The sequence below is a fragment of the Leucopleurus acutus genome (genome assembly GCF_964270905.1).
Source record: "Leucopleurus acutus genome assembly, chromosome: X".
NCBI classification, from domain to species: domain Eukaryota; kingdom Metazoa; phylum Chordata; class Mammalia; order Artiodactyla; family Delphinidae; genus Leucopleurus; species Leucopleurus acutus.
This window is the reverse complement of record NC_139148.1, coordinates 66209536-66227127: the sequence shown is the minus strand read 5'-3', so window position 1 is coordinate 66227127 and position 17592 is coordinate 66209536.

Here is a 17592-nt window from a genome sequence, read left to right as displayed (position 1 = left end):
ATACCGTCTTGATAACTGTAGCTTTGTAGTATAGTCTGAAGTCAGGGAGCCTGATTCCTCCAGTTCCTTCTTTCGTTCTCAAGATTGCTTTGGCTATTCGGGGTCTTTTGTGTTTCCATACAAATTATGAAATTTTTTGTTCTAGTTCTGTGAAAAATGCCAGTGGTAGTTTGATAGGGATTGCATTGAATCTATAGATTGCTTTGGGTAGTAGAGTCATTTTCACAATGTTGATTCTTCCAATCCAAGAACATGGTATATCTCTCCATCTATTTGTATCATCTTTAATTTCTTTCATCAGTGTCTTATAATTTTCTGCATACAGGTCTTTTGTCTCCTTAGGTAGGTTTATTCCTAGATATTTTATTATTTTTGTTGCAATGGTAAATGGGAGTGTTTTCTTGATTTCACTTTCAGATTTTTCATCATTAGTGTATAGGAATGCCAGAGATTTCTGTGTATTAATTTTGTATCCTGCCACTTTACCAAATTCATTGATTAGCTCTAGTAGTTTTCTGGTAGCATCTTTAGGGTTCTCTATGTATAGGATCATGTCATCTGCAAACAGTGACAGCTTTACTTCTTCTTTTCCGATTTGGATTCCTTTTATTTCCTTTTCTTCTCTGATTGCTGTGGCTAAAACTTCCAAAACAATGTTGAATAATAGTGGTGAGAGTGGGCAACCTTGTCTTGTTCCTGATCTTAGTGGGAATGCTTTCAGTTTTTCACCATTGAGGACGATGTTTGCTGTGGGCTTGTCATATATGGCCTTTATTATGTTGAGGAAAGTTCCCTCTATGCCTACTTTCTGCAGGGTTTTTATCATAAATGGGTGTTGAATTTTGTCAAAAGCTTTCTCTGCCTCTATTGAGATGATCATATGGTTTTTCTCCTTCAATTTGTTAATATGGTTTATCACATTGATAGATTTGCGTATATTGAAGAATCCTTGCATTCCTGGAATAAACCCCACTTGATCATGGTGTATGATCCTTTTAATGTGCTGTTGGATTCTGTTTGCTAGTATTTTGTTGAGGATTTTTGCATCTATGTTCATCAGTGATATTGGCCTGTACTTTTCTTTCTTTGTGACATCCTTGTCTGGTTTTGGTATCAAGGTGATGGTGGCCTCGTAGAAGGAGTTTGGGAGTGGTCCTCCCTCTGCTATATTTTGGAAGAGTTTGAGAAGGATAGGTGTTAGCTCTTCTCTAAATGTTTGATAGAATTCGCCTGTAAAGCCATCTGGTCCTGGGCTTTTCTTTGTTGGAAGGTTTTTAATCACAGTTTCAATTTCAGTGCTTGTGATTGGTCTGTTCATATTTTCTATTTCTTCCTGATTCAGTCTTGGCAGGTTGTGCATTTCTAAGAATTTGTCCATTTCTTCCAGATTGTCCATTTTATTGGCATAGAGTTGCTTGTAGTAATCTCTCATGATCTCTTTTATCTCTGCAGTGTCAGTTGTTACCTCTCCTTTTTCATTTCTAATTCTATTGATTTGAGTCTTCTCCCTTTTTTTCTTGATGAGTCTGGCTAGTGGTTTATCTATTTTGTTTATCTTCTCAAAGAACCAGCTTTTAGTTTTATTGATCTTTGCTATTGTTTCCTTCATTTCTATTTCATTTATTTCTGATCTGATCTTTATGATTTCTTTCCTTCTGCTAGCTTTGGGGTTTTTTTGTTCTTCTTTCTCTAATTGCTTGAGGTGCAAGGTTAGGTTGTTTATTCGAGATGTTTCCTGCTTCTTAAGGTGGGCTTGTATTGCTATAAACTTCCCCCTTAGAACTGCTTTTGCTGCATCCCACAGGTTTTGGGTCGTTGTGTCTCCATTGTCATTTGTTTCTAGGTATTTTTTGATTTCCTCTTTGATTTCTTCAGTGATATCTTCATTATTAAGTAGTGTATTGTTTAGCCTCCATGTGTTTGTATTTTTTACAGATCTTTTCCTGTAATTGATATCTAGTCTCATGGCGTTGTGGTCAGAAAAGATACTTGATACAATTTCAATTTTCTTAAATTTACCAAGGCTTGATTTGTGACCTAAGATATGATCTATCCTGGAGAATGTTCCATGAGCACTTGAGAAAAATGTGTATTCTGTTGTTTTTGGATGGAGTGTCCTATAAATATCAATTAAGTCCATCTTGTTTAATGTATCATTTAAAGCTTGTGTTTCCTTATTTATTTTCATTTTGGATGATCTGTCCATGGGTGAAAGTGGGGTGTTTAAGTCCCCTACTATGAATGTGTTACTGTCGATTTCCCCTTTTATGGCTGTTAGTATTTGCCTTATGTATTGAGGTGCTCCTATGTTGGGTGCATAAATATTTACAATTGTTATATCTTCTTCTTGGATCGATCCCTTGATCATTATGTAGTGTCCTTCTTTGTCTCTTGTAATAGTCCTTATTTTAAAGTCTATTTTGTCTGATATGAGAATTGCTACTCCAGCTTTCTTTTGGTTTCCATTTGCATGGAATATCTTTTTCCATCCCCTTACTTTCAGTCTGTATGTGTCTCTAGGTCTGAAGTGGGTCTCTTGTAGACAGCATATATAAGGGTCTTGTTTTTGTATCCATTCAGCTAATCTGTGTCTTTTGGTGGGAGCATTTAGTCCATTTACATTTAAGGTAATTATCGATATGTATGTTCCTATTCCCATTTTCTAAATTGTTTTGGGTTCGTTATTATAGGTCTTTTCCTTCTCTTGTGTTTCTTGCCTAAAAAAGATCCTTTAGCATTTGTTGTAAAGCTGGTTTGGTGGTGCTGAACTCTCTCAGCTTTTGCTTGTCTGTAAAGGTTTTAATTTCTCCATCAAATCTGAATGAGATCCTTGCTGGGTAGAGTAGTCTTGGCTGCATGTTTTTCTCCTTCATCACTTTCAGTATGTCCTGCCACTCCCTTCTGGCTTGTAGGGTTTCTGCTGAGAGATCAGCTGTTAACCTTATGGGGATTCCCTTATGTGTTATTTGTTGTTTTTCCCTTGCTGCTTTTAATATGCTTTCTTTGTATTTAATTTTTGACAGTTTGATTAATATGTGTCTTGGCGTATTTCTCCTTGTATTTATCTTGTATGGGACTCTCTGTGCTTCCTGGACTTGATTAACTATTTCTTTTCCCATGTTAGGGAAGTTTTCAACTATAATCTCTTCAAATATTTTCTCAGTCCCTTTCTTTTTCTCTTCTTCTTCTGGAACCCCTATAATTCGAATGTTGGTGCGTTTAATGTTGTCCCAGAGGTCTCTGAGACTGTCCTCAGTTCTTTTCATTCTTTTTTCTTTATTCTGCTCTGCAGTAGTTATTTCCACTATTTTATCTTCCAGGTCACTTATCCGTTCTTCTGCCTCAGTTATTCTGCTATTGATCCCATCTAGAGTACTTTTAATTTCATTTATTGTGTTGTTCATCGTTGCTTGTTTCATCTTTAGTTCTTCTAGGTCCTTGTTAACTGATTCTTGCATTTTGTCCAATCTATTGTCCATTCTATCTCCAAGATTTCGGATCAACCTTACTATCATTATTCTGAATTCTCTTTCAGGTAGACTGCCTATTTTCTCTTCATTTGTTAGGTCTGGTGCATTTTTATCTTGCTCCTTTATCTGCTGTGTGTTTTTCTGTCTTCTCATTTTGCTTATCTTACTGTGTTTGGGGTCTCCTTTTTGCAGGCTGCAGGTTCGTAGTTCCTCCTGTTTTTGATGTCTGTCTCCAGTGGCTAAGGTTGGTTCAGTGGGTTGTGTAGGCTTCCTGGTGGAGGGGACTAGTGCCTGTGTTGTGGTGGATGAGGCTGGATCTTGTCTCTCTAGTGGGCAGGTTCACGTCTGGTGGTGTGTTTGGGGTTGTCTGTGGCCTTATTATGATTTTAGGCAGCCTCTCTGCTAATGGGTGAGGTTGTGTTCCTGTTTTGCTAGTTGTTTGGCATAGGTTTTCCAGCACTGTGGCTTGCTGGTCGTTGAGTGAAGCTGGGTGCTGGTGTTAAGATGGAGGTCTCTGGGAGATTTTCGCCATTTGATATTATGTGGAGCTGGGAGGTCTCTTGTTGATCAGTGTCCTGAAGTTGGCTCTCCTACCTCAGAGGCAGAGCCCTGCCTCCTGGCTGGAGCACCAAAAGCTTTTCATCCACACGGCTCAGGATAAAAGGGAGAAAAAGTAGAGGGAATTAGTAAAAGTATGAGGAAAGAAAGAAGGAAAGGAGGGTAGGAAGGAAGCAAGCAAGAAAGAAAGAAGCAAAGAAGGAAAGAAGGCAAGAAGGAAAGAAAGGAGGGAGGGAGGGAGGGAGGAAGGAAGGAAGGAGGGAAAGAAGGAAAAAAGACAGAAAGAAAGAAGATACAGTAAAAATAAAATAAAGTATAATAAAGTTATTGAATTAAAAAATTCTTATTTAGAAAAAAAAAAAGGGACGGAAAGAACCTTAGGACAAATGTTGGCAGCAAAGCTATACAGACAAAATCTTACACAGAAGCATACACATACACCCTCACTAAAAGAGGTAAATGGGGAAAAATCCTAAATCTTGCTGTCAGAGACCACCTCCTCAATTTGGGATGATTCGTTGTCTAAAGGAGGGAAGGAAGGACGGAAAGAAAGAAAGAAAGAACGAAGGTAAAGTATAATATTGTTATTAAAATTAATTATTAAGAAAAATTAAAAAAAAAAACATGGACGGATAGAACCCTAGGACAAATGGTGGAAGCAAGACTACACAGACAAGATCTCACACAGAAGCATACACAGACACATTCACAAAAAGAGGAAAGGGGAAAAAATCATAGATCTTGCTCCTAAAGTCCACTTCCTTAATTTTGGATGATTGGTTGTCTATTCAGGTATTCCATAGATGCAGGGTACATCAAGTTGATTGTGGAGCTTTAATCCGTTGCTTCTGAGGCTGCTGGGAGAGATTTCCCTTTCTCTTCTTTGTTCTCACAGCTCCCAGGGCTAAGCTTTGGATTTGGCCCTGCCACTGCGTGTAGATCGCTGGAGGGCGTCTGTTTTTTGCTCAGACAGGATGGGGTTAAAAGAGCCGCTGATTGGGGGCTCTGGCGCACTCAGGCCGGCGGGGGCTGAGGGGCACAGAGTGCGGGGCGGGCCTGCGGTGGCAAAGGCCGGCGTGACTTTGCACCAGCCTGAGGCGCGCTGTGCGCTGTCCCGGGGAAATTGTCCCTGGATCCCGGGAACCTGGCAGTGGCGGGCTGCACAGGCTCCGCGGAAGAGGGGTGTGGAGAGTGACCTGTGCTCGCACACAGGCCCCTCGGTGGCGGCAGCAGCAGCCTTAACGTCTCCCGCCCGCCTCTGGGGTCCGCGCTTTTAGCCGCGGCTTGCGCCCGTCTCTGGATTCCGCGCTTTCAGCCGCGGCTCGCGCCCGTCTCTGGATTCCGCGCTTTCAGCCGCGGCTCGCGCCCGTCTCTGGGGTCCGCGCTTTCAGCTGCGGCTCGCGCCCGTCTCTGGGGTTCGCGCTTTTAGCCGCGGCTCGTGCCCGTCTCTGGAGTTCCTTTAAGCAGCGTTCTTAAACCCCTCTCCTCACGCCCCAGGAAACAAAGAGGGAAGGAAAAGTCTCCTGCCTCTTCGGCAGGTGCAGGCTTTTCCCCGGACTCCCTCCCGGCTAGCTGTGGTGCACTAACCCCTTCAGGCTATGTTCAAGCCGCCAACCCCAGTCCTCTCCCTGCGCTCCGGCCTCAGCTCGCAGCCCCGCCCGCCCTGGCGGGTGAGCAGACAAGCCCCCCGGGCTGGTGAGTGCCGGTCGGCACCGATCCTCTGTGCGGGAATCTCCCCGCTTTGCCCTCCGCACCCGTTGCTGTGCAGTCCTCCGCAGCTTCGAAGCTCCCCCCTCCGCCTCCCGCAGTCTCCGCCCGCGAAGGGGCTTCCTAGTGTGTGGAAACTTTTCCTCCTTCACAGCTCCCTCCCACTGGTGCAGGTGCCGTCCCTATTCTTTTGTCTCTGTTTATTCTTTTTTCTTTTGCCCTACCCAGGTACGTGGGGAGTTTCTTGCCTTTTGGGAGGTCTGAGGTCTTCTGCCAGCGTTCAGTAGGTGTTCTGTAGGAGTTGTTCCACGTGTATATGTATTTCTGGTGTATCTGTGGGGAGGAAGGTGATCTCCGCGTCTTACTCTTCTGCCATCTTCCGCCTTCCCCCGATTCAGTATTTTTATATCTTATGCTCCATTAAAAGTTATTATAAGTTAGTGGCTATAATTTCCTGTGTTATACAATATATCCTGGTTGCTTGTCTATTTTATGCATAATAGTTCTTTTTAGTCCCATACCCCTATCTTGCCCCTCCCACTTCCCTCTCTTCCTTGGTAATGACTAGTTTGTTTTCTATATGTGTGAGTCTGCTTCTGTTTTGCATATACATTCATTTGTATTATGTTTTAGATTCCACATATAAGAGATATCATACAGTATTTGTCTTTCTCTGTCTGATTTATTTTAGTAAGCATAATATTCTCTAATTTCATCCATGTTGCTACAAATAGCAGATGGCAGGGCTTTCTGGTTAGGTGGGGCCAGGAGCTACAATCAGCAGTGGGTGGGCCTATAAATTAGCTCTCATGACTGAGTGGAGTGGAAAACTGGATGCAAGGATGACAAGGCTCTTAGTTTGTGGTCTTGACTCAATCCAACCCGTGTCCCATGTTCCCTAGCCAAATGGGGCCACTCTCTTTGATCTACAGATGGTCAGCTCTGCCTGTCAGGTCCTGCACTCAAGCATTTCTGAGCTATGGAGCTTCCCAGTGTTTAGGCAAAGGTTTTTAGTTGGGTAAACCTGGGACTTACACTCAGCACTGAGCAGGGTTATGACTTAGTTTCCCTGCTTGGGAGGAGGGGCAGACCAGGCTCCATGGTCACTAAGGCTCTTTGTTCAAGTTACCAAGTGAGGTAGAACTGTGTCCTGCTAAGTTTCCTGGTTGGATCATGCCACCATCTTGGCTCTTCAGATGAGCAATGCCACTGGTTGGGACTAATGCTTGCGTGCTACATTAAATACTTTGACTGCTGAGATCCAAGCACTGGTTGTTGCAAGTCTCTACCTCCTTCTCTGTTGCATCTGATTCCCACTGTTCAGGCCACAAAGATTCCACAATGATCCCCACGAGGCTAGACCATAGTAGGGCTCCCAAGGATTGACCCACAAAAATAATTGTGGAGCTGGATATCCACCCTGGGCTCTCTTTTCCCACTGGGGGAACCATAGGCTAAGAAGAGACCCCTAGGTGTGGTGCTGTGCCAGCATGGGAGAGGAGCAGTGTGGTCAATGAGTAGCCACTCCTTTTTCTTTTCTTTTTAATTTTGTTGAAATATAGTTGATTTACAATATTATGTTTAATTTCTACTGTGCAACAAAGTGACTCAGTTATACATATATGTATTCTTTCTCACATTCTTTTCCATTATGGTTTGTCACAGGATGCTGAATATAGTTCCCTGTACTATACAGTAGGACCTTGTTGTTTATCCATCCTATATATAATAGTTTGCATCTGCTAATCCCAAATTCCTAATACTTCCATCCCCACCCCCTCCCTTGGCAACTACGAGTTTGCTCTCTATATCTGTGAGCCTGTTTTTGTTTCATAGATATGTTCATTTGTGTTGTCTTTTAGATTCTACACATAAGTGATATCATATGGTATTTGTTTTTCTCTTTCTGACTTACTTCTCTTAGTATGATCATCTCTAGGTCCATCCAAGTTGCTGCAAAAGGCATTATTTCATTCTTTTTAATGGCTGAGTAATATTCCACTGTATGTATATGTGTGTATACATACACACATATATATGTGTCTGTATATATATACCACATCCTCTTTATCCATTTATCTGTCGATGGACCATCTTACTTTTCTAATGTGGTCTGTCTCAGTCTCTGTGTTTTAGTGTGTGTGTGGGTTCTTCAGGCTTACCACCATGTTGTAGAATTTTCTCAGTGTTGTCTTATTTATGAATAGTTATTAGTTGTACTTCTTGTGAGAGGGAATGAATTTAAAAATAACCTGTGTCAAAATCTTAGTTATGTCACTCCGCAAGAAGCATCTTAATAAACCAAACATCAAGTTAATGTGGTAGGTACTGAATGGAAGGAATTTCAGTCTGTGGGGCCAAAGCCTACAACCTCATTTTGGAAACTTTCTCTAACTGTGTCAGCCAACACTATTATACAAGAGACAACATAAAGTTCAGCCATAAAGGTTGTGGCAGTATAGTTCTACACTGCTGTCTTCAGGAAACCCAGGTCTTTTCTTTCAAAAAAACTACCTAGTGGTGGTCTGCTTATAGATATTTAAAGAGATATATAAATAGAAAGACTGAAACAAGTACTTCACCTACCACCTTTACCTGGCTCTATGGCTAAACAAATTGCTTTAGTAGCTCCTTCATTGCGAGAGCTTGAGAAAGGAGGGCAGCTGAGAAAGGAGGGCCCAAAGTCAAACTTATGTCACTAAGTTAATATAAACAGGAGAACTAAGGAGAGAAGTAGAGCTTCAATGTAAGCCCATTACATTCCTCCTATAATTATGGCTGATTAAAGATACTCGATTTTAGAGGAACCTTCAAGATGGCAGAAGAGTAAGATGTGGAGATCACCTTCCTCCCCACAAATACATCAAAAATACATCTACATGTGGAACAACTTCTACAGAACACTTACTGAATGCTGGCAGAAGACCTCAGACTTCCCAAAAGGCAAGAAACTTCCCACATACCTGGGTAAGGCAAAAGAAAAAAACAGAGACAAAAGAATAGGGATGGGACCTGCACTTCTGGAAGGGAGCTGTGAAGGAGGAAAAGTTTCCACACCCTAGGAATCCCCTTCACTGGTGGAGACGGGAGGTGGGTGTGGGGAAGCTTTGGAGCCATGGAGGAGAGCACAGCAATAAGGGTGCAGAGGGCAAAGCGGAGAGATTTCCACACAGAGGATCAGTGCTGACCAGCACTCACCAGCCTGAGAGGCTTGCCTGCTCACCTGCTGGGGCAGGTGGGAGCTGGGAGCTGAGGCTTGGGCTTCAGAAGTCATATCCCAGGGAGAGGACTGGGGTTGGCTTCATGAACACAGCCGGAAGGGGGCTAGTGTGCCACAGCTAATGAGAGGGAGTCTGGGAAAATGTCTGGACCTGCCTAAGAGGCAAGAGACCATTGTTTTGGGGTGCATGAGGAGAGGGGATTCCTTCCCTGTCTTCCCACAAAAGGCATACCACCACCTAAATGAGCTCCAGTGATGGGCGCAAGCCACAGCTATCAGCTCGGACCCCAGAGACGGGCATGAAATGCTAACATTGTTGCTGCAACCACCAACAATCCTGTGTCTAAGCACAGGTCACTATCCACACCCTGCTGGGAGCCTGTGCAGCATGCCACTGCCAGGGTCCTGTGATCTAGGGATAAGTTCCCCGGGAGAACACATGGTGCACCCCAGGCTGTTGCAATGTCATGCTGGCCTCTGCAAACGCAGGCTCACCCTGCATTCCAATTAAACTACTGTACCACTCCCTTCCCCCCCGGCATGAGTGAGCAAGAGCCCCTTAGTCAGCTGCTGATTTAACCCCATCCTGTCTGGGCAGGAACAGATGCTTGAGGGTGACCTACATGCAGAGGTGGGGCCAAAACCAAAGATGAACCCCAGGAGTTGTGTGAACAAAGGAGAGAAGGGGAAATTTCTGTGTGCGGCCTCAGGAGTAGCAGATTAAATCCCCACAATCAACTTGATGTACGTTGCATCTGTGGAATACCTGAATAGACAATGAATCCTCGCAAAATTGAGGCAGTGGACTATGGGAAAAACTGTAGACTTGGGGAATGCTGTCTGCGACTGATTTGTCTCTGATTTTTATGTTTATCTTAGTATAGATTTTAGCACTTGCTATCATTGGTGGGTTTGTTTATTGGTTTGGTTGCCCTCTTCTTTTTTATTATTATTTTATTTTAATATACTTTTTTCTTTTTTATTTCTCCATTTTCTTCTGAGTTGTGTGGCTGACAGAGTCTTGGTGCTCTGGCTGGGTGTCAGGCCTGAGCCTCTGATGTGGGAGAACTGAGTTCAGGACATTGGACAACCAGAGATCTCCTGGGCCCACTTAATATAAATCAGCTAGAGGTCTCCAAGAGATCTCAGTTTCAATGCTAAGACTCAGCTCCACCCAACAACCAGCAAGCTCCAGTGCTGGATATCCCATGCCAAACAACTAGCAAGACAGGAACACAACCCCACCCATTAGCAGAGAAACTGCCTAAAATCATAATAAGGTCACAGGCACCCCAAAACATACTACCATATGCAGTCCTGCCCACCAGAAGGACAAGATCTAACCCCACCCACCAGAACACAGGCACCATTCCCCTCCACTAGGAAGCCTACCCAACCCACTGAACCAGCACACCCATTGAAGGCAGACACCAAAAACAAGGGAACTATGAACATGCAGCCTGCAAAAAGGAGACCCCATACAAAGTAAGTTAAATCAAAAGAGAAGACAGAGAAATATGCAGCAGATGAAGGAGCAAGTTAAAAACTCACCAGACCAAGAAAATGAAGAGGAAATAGGCAGTCTACCTGAAAAAGAATTCAGAGTAATGATAGTAAAGATAATTCAAAATCTTGGAAATAGAATGGACAAAATACAAGAAATGTTTAACAAGGACCTAGAAGAACTAAAGAGCAAACAAGCAATGATGAACAACAAAATAAATGAAATAAAAATTCTCTAGAAGAAACAATAGCAGAATAAGTAAGACAAAAGAACGGATTAGTGACCTGGAAGATAAAATAGTGGAAATAACTACCACAGAGCAGAATTAAAAAAAGAAAAGAATTGAGGACAAGCTCAGAGACTTCTGGGACAACATCAAATGCACCAACATTTGAATTATAGGGGTCCCAGAAGAAGAAGAGAAAAAGAAAGGGCCTGAGAAAATATTTGAACAGATTATAGTTGAAAACTTCCCTAACATGGGAAAGTAAATAGTCAATCAAGTCCAGGAAGCTCAGAGAGTCCCATACAGGATAAATCCAAGAATAAACATGCCAAGACACACATTAGTCAACCTATCAAAAATTAAATACAAAGAAAAATTATTAAAAGCAGCAAGGGAAAAACAACAAATAACATACAAGGGGATCCCCAGAAGGTTAACAGCTGGTGAGAGAGAGAGAGAGAGAGAGAGAGAGAGAGAGAATAAGGGAAAATGCAAATCAAAACTACAATGAGGTATCACCTCACACCAGTCAGAATGGCCATAATCAAAAAATCTACAAAAAATAAATGCTGGAGGGGGTATGGAGAAAAGGGAACACTGTTGGTGTGAATGTAAATTGATAAAGCCACTATGGAGAACAGTATGGAGGTTCTTTAAAAAACTAAAAATAGAGCTACCATATGATCCAGCAAACCCACTCCTGGGCATATATCCAGAGAAAAACATAAATCAAGAAGATACATGGGGCTTCCCTGGTGGTGCAGTGGTTGAGAGTCCGCCTGCTGATGCAGGGGACATGGGTTTGTGCCCCGGTCCAGGAAGATCCCACATGCCACAGAGCGGCTAGGCCCGTGAGCCATGGCCACTGAGCCTGCACGTCTGGAGCCTGTGCTCCACAACGGGAGAGGCCACAACAGTGAGAGGCCCGCCTACTGCAGAAAAAAAAATACATGAAGCACCGAGCTGATCTCCGTGATATGCGGTTGCTTCCCACTAGCTATCTATATTACATTTGTTAGTAGGGAGGGTGGGAAGGAGACATAAGAGGGAGGAGATATGGGGATATATGTATATGTATAGCTGATTCACTTTGTTATATAGCAGCAACTAACACAACATTGTAAAGCAGTTATACTCCAATAAAGGTGGTAAAAAAATAAAAGGAGATATTAGTTTAAAAATTAAATTCTTCACAAAGTCTTTGAGAAAGTTAAATAGGAGGGAACACTCTGTCACTCCTTCCATTGGACACTATTACTCTCATATCAAATTAGACAAAGACATCACATGAAAAGAAAACAGTAGACCAACTTGTCTGTATATGTGAAATTAGACACAAAAATTGTCAACAAAGTACAAGGAAACCAAATCCAGCAACAGAGGAAAAGAACAATATACCACAACTGAGTGGAATTTTCTCCAGGAATGCAAAATCAATTAACATTTGAAAATCAATATATGTGATACAAAATTCTTTTCTGCATAATTCTAAATGGTTGAGAGGACTTTTAAAATACTCTCTTCAAAAAGGCAGTCTCAAAGTTAGCAACATAAGAGGCTCCAGCATCCCCTCTTCCCAAGACTACAGTAAATGAATAGCTGCATACATAACAATTCCCTCTGCAAGAAATCCAGAAACTTGCTGAGTGACTCACACACATTGGGTGAACAAGAAAATACCATCAAAAGGAGCTGCTCCAAGTTTCCAGTATCTCCCTGGAAGAAGTTATTGTACATGTCTGTTCCCAAGATTCTGTGACTGCTGCCCACATGATGGGTCCCCAGATCACCTGGCTCTGATAGCCAATGGGGCTTTCATTCAGGTCTCACAGAGACTGTAGCAAACAAAGAAGTAGTTTTGCACTGACTATAGTGCTAGGGCTAAGCACAGAGGGAGCAGGCAGAAATGTCCATCTCCCAGTCTTTTCCTGAAAGATTTCTGTTTGCATACTTCAAAAGCTGATGTCTGAGGGTCAGATTTCTAATTTAGCAAGAATCTAGGGACTGACTGCCATCCATCCCAGAAATCAGGGAAGCCTGAGGACACTTCCGCAGCCATCTCCCTCTAGTTCATTCCAAGTTGCCAGTATCTCCATGTAATGTGTTAAGACACACATCTGGCACCCCAGCTTTTGTAGAAGCCACCTGATTAATGAATTTCTAGGTGCCTTTCTCTGATAGCCAATGGGGTTTGCATTCAGAAGTCCCTCAGGACTGTAGCAAACAAAGAAGAAATTTCTAATGGATTCAAGAGCACCCCCTCAGCTGTACACTGAGGCCCAGTACAGAAGAGTAGGAAAAATGCACACTTCCTAATTTCTCCCTCAAAGGGGCCTAATTAGATACTTTCCCAGCTGCTGTGTGATGATCTAGCTTACAACCAGCCTTCACTAAATGCTGACATCAGTTCTCTCCTTTAGAACACTGATGGATGTTGGCACACCCTCAACTGCTGGGAACCACTAAGAAAAAACAAGGAAGCTGGGACAAACAAAAAGGTTTAAGAGACAACCAAGAGCATAGTCCAGGCTGGGTGACAAGGTTCATCTTTTATAGGACATCACTCTGTCAAGACTGAGAGAGGTAGCTGGTTTATCTAATTCCCAGAAAACAACACAGAGAGTGAAGAAAAATAAAGAAACAGAGGAATATGTTCCAAATGAAAGAACAATTAAAAATTCCAGAAACAAAGAAAAGTGATTTATTTCAAAATAACTGCCATAAAGATGCGAATGGAGGTCAGGAGAGCAATGCGTGGACAAGTGAACATTTCAAAAAAGAGATAGAAAGTATTTTAAAAGTACCAAACAGAAATCACAGAGCTGAAGGGTAAAATAACAGAACTGAACAACTCAATAGGTGGATTCAATAGCAGACTACCTGAAGAGGAAGAAAGGATCAGTGAATTCAAAGCAGAGCAGTGGATTTCATCCAGTCAGAGGAATAAAAAGAAAAACTAGAATGAAAAAGGAGTAAATATAGATTGTGATTTATGGGACATAAATAAGCAGACTAATATGTGCATTTTGGGGTCCCATAAGGAGGAGAGAGAGAAAAAGGGGAAGAAATCTTATTCAAAGAAATAACAAATGAACACTAATCAAACCTGGGGAAAGAAAGGGACACCCAACTTAATGAAGTCCAGAGAGCAAACAAATAAGTTGAATCCAAAGAGACCTACACCAAGACACATTATAATTAAACTGTCAAAAGTTAGAGACAAAGAGAGAATCTTATCAGCAAGATAAAAAACAAAAACAAACAAAACTTCTTATGTACAAAGGAAACACCGTAAAAATATCAGCAGTTTTTTCAGCATAAACTTTGCAGAGCAGAAGGGAATGGCATGATATATTTCAAGTACTGAAAGAAAAAAAGCTGCCAACTAAGAATATTATACCAAGTAAAGTTGTCCTTTGGAGTTGAATGAGAGATTGTGTTTTACAGACAACCAAGAGCTAAATAAATTCATCAAAACTAGATCAGCCTTACAAGAATTATTAAAGGGAATTCTTCAACCTGAATTAATAATAGTAAAACATATTGAAAGTATAAATATTACTGGTAAAGTTAATATATAGTAAAATTAAGAGTAATCTTGTGTTGTAACAATATTTCAAACTTTTAAAAAGACACAGACGTAGAGAATGGGCTTGAAGACATGGGGGAAGGATAAGCTGAGATGAAGTGAGAGAGTAGCATTGATATATATACACTACCAAATGTAAAACGGATGGCTAGTGGGAAGCTGCTGCATAGCAGAGGGAGGTCAGTTCGATGCTCTGCAAAGGCCTAGAGGGTCGAGTTAGGGAAGGTGGGAGGGAGGCTTAAGAGGGATGGGATATGGTGATATATGTATACATATAGCAGACTCACGTTTTTGTATGGCAGAAGTGAACACAACATTTTATTTTATTTAAAAAATATTTTTTTAAATCTTTATTTGAAAATAATTGCTTTACAATGGTGTGTTGGTTTCTGCTATATAACAAAGTGAATCAGCTATACATATACATATATCACCATATCTCCTCCCTCTTGCATCTCCCTCCCACCCTCCCTATCCCACCCCTCTAGGTGGTCACAAAGCACCGAACTGATCTCCCTGTGCTACATGGCTGCTTCCCACTAGCTATCTATTTTACATTTGGTAGTGTATAAATGTCCATGTCACTCTCGCACTTCATCCCAGCTTACACTTCCCCTTCCCCGTGTCCTCATGTCCATTCTCTATGTCTGTGTCTTTATTCCTGTCCTGCCGCTAGGTTCTTCAGAACCATTTTTTTAATTAGATTCCATATATATATATATGTGTGTGTGTGTGTGTGTGTGTGTGTGTGTGTGTGTGTGTGTGTGTGTGTGTTAGCATACGGTATTTGTTTTTCACCTTCTGACTTACTTCACTTTATATGACAGACTCTACATCCATCCACATCTCTACAAATAAGTCAATTTTGTTTCTTTTTATGGCTAATATTCCATTCTATATATGTGCCACATCTTCTATGTCCATTCATCTGTTGATGGACACTTAGGTTGCTTCCATGTCCTGGCTATTGTAAATAGAGCTGCAATGAACATTGTGGTACATGACTCTTTTTGAATTATAGTTTTCTCAGGGTATATGCCCAGTAGCAGGACTGCTGGGTCGTATGGTAGCTCTATTTTTATTTTAAGGAACCTCAATACTGTTCTCCATAGTGGCTGTATCAATTTACATTCCCACCAAAAGTGCAAGAGGTTTCCCTTTTCTCTACACCCTCTCCAGCATTTATCGTTTGTAGATTTTTTGATGATGCCCATTCTGACTGGTGTGAGGTGATACCTCATTGTAGTTTGATTTGCATTTCTCTAATGATTAGTGATGTTGAGCATCCTTTCATGTGTTTGTGGGCAATCTGTATATTTTCTTTGGAGAAATGTCTACTTAGGTCTTCTGCCCATTTTTGGATTGGGTTGTTTGGGTTTTTTTTTTTGATATTGAGCTGTATGAGCTGCTTGTAAATTTTGGAGATTAATCCTTTGTTTGTTGCTTCATTTGCAAATATTTTCTCCCATTCTGAAGGTTGTCTTTTCATGTTGTTTATGGTTTCCTTTGCCATGAAAAAGCTTTTAACTTTCATTAGGTCCCATTTTTTTATTTTTGTTTTCATTTCCATTTCTCTAGGAGGTGGTTCAAAAAGGATCTTGCTGTGATTTATATCATGGAGTGTTCTGCCTATGTTTTCCTCTAAGAGTTTTATAGTGTTTGGCCTTACATTTAGGTCTTTGATCCATTTGAGTTTATTTTGTAACACATTTTAAAACAATTATACTCCAGTAAAGATGTTAAAAAAATAAATATATAAAAAAATCTTATATTGGTTATGATGATCTGTGATCAGTGATCATTGAAGTTACTACTACAAATCTTTGAAGGCTCAGACAATAGTTAGCATTTTTTAGCAACAACGTATTTTTAATTAATGTATGTACATTGCTTTTTTATACATAATGCTAGTGCACACTTAGTAGACTACAGTACAGTGTAAACATAACATTTATAAACACTGGGAAACAAAAAAAATGTGAACCACTTTATTGCAAGATTCAATTTACTGTGGTGATCTGGAACCAAACTCACAATATCCCCAAGGTATGCCTGTATAACAAATATTAACAGACCTGAAGGGAGAAAGAGGTGACAAGACAATAATAATAGGGAAACTGAATACCCCATTTTCAAAAATGGATAAATCATCCAGACAGAAACTCAATACAGAAACGTTGGACTTAAAGACACATTAGATAGGATGAACCTAACAGATATTTAAGAACACTTCATACAACTGCAACAGAATAAACATTTTTCTCACATTCACATTGAACACACTGCAAGATTGGCTATATGTTAGGTCCTAAAGAAGTCTTATTACATTTATGGAGATCGAAATCATATCAAATATCTTCTGCAAACACAATTGTGTGAAACTAGAAATCAACAGAAAGAAGAAAACTGAAATGTTGACAGTTTTGTGGAGATTAAACAACAGACTCCTGAACAAACAATGGGACAAAAATAAATCAAAATATATCTTGAGAGGAGTGAATATGGAAAAAATATACTAAAACATATGGGATACAGCAAAAAAAAATTTCTAAGAGGGAAGTTAATAACAATAAACACATACACTAAAAAAATGAAGACCAACCTAATCTTACACCACAAGGAACTGGAAAACTAAGAAAAAATAAGGTCACTGTTGGTAGAACAAAGGATATGACAAAGATAAAAGTGAAAATAAATAAAACAGAGCCCTAAAAGGTAATTAAAAAGGTTAAGGGAACAAAGAGATGGTTTTTGAAAAGAGAAGCAAAATAGATACATCTTTAACTGGATTAACCAAGAGAAAAAGACAGAGGACTCAGATAAAACTACAAATAAAAGAGGAGATAGTACAACTCATACTACATAATACAAAGGATTATGTGCAAGCAAGTACTATGAACAATTATATGCCAACAAATGAGACCACCTAGAAAAAAATACATAAATTCCTAGAAACATACAACCTACCTGGAGTGAATCATGAAGAAATACAGAATGTGATTAGAATACTACTAGTAAAGAGACTGAATCAGTAATCAAAAAACTCCCAACAAAGAAAATAGGAACAACAAAAAAAGACAGGAATTCATGGCTTCACTGTTGAAATCTACCAAAGATTTAAAGACGAATTAATACCGATCCTCTCCAGAATCATGGGGGTGGCAGGTTGAGAATAGTCTGGAGATCTGACTAGTGCCATGATCATCCTAGCACATACCCGAGCCAACACCAAGCACCCAATCCAGCCCCTCTTGCTCTGAGTTGCAGCTCCCCACTAGGGTGAAGGCTGCTGCAGCTGAGATTGTGCAGTTGTAGGGG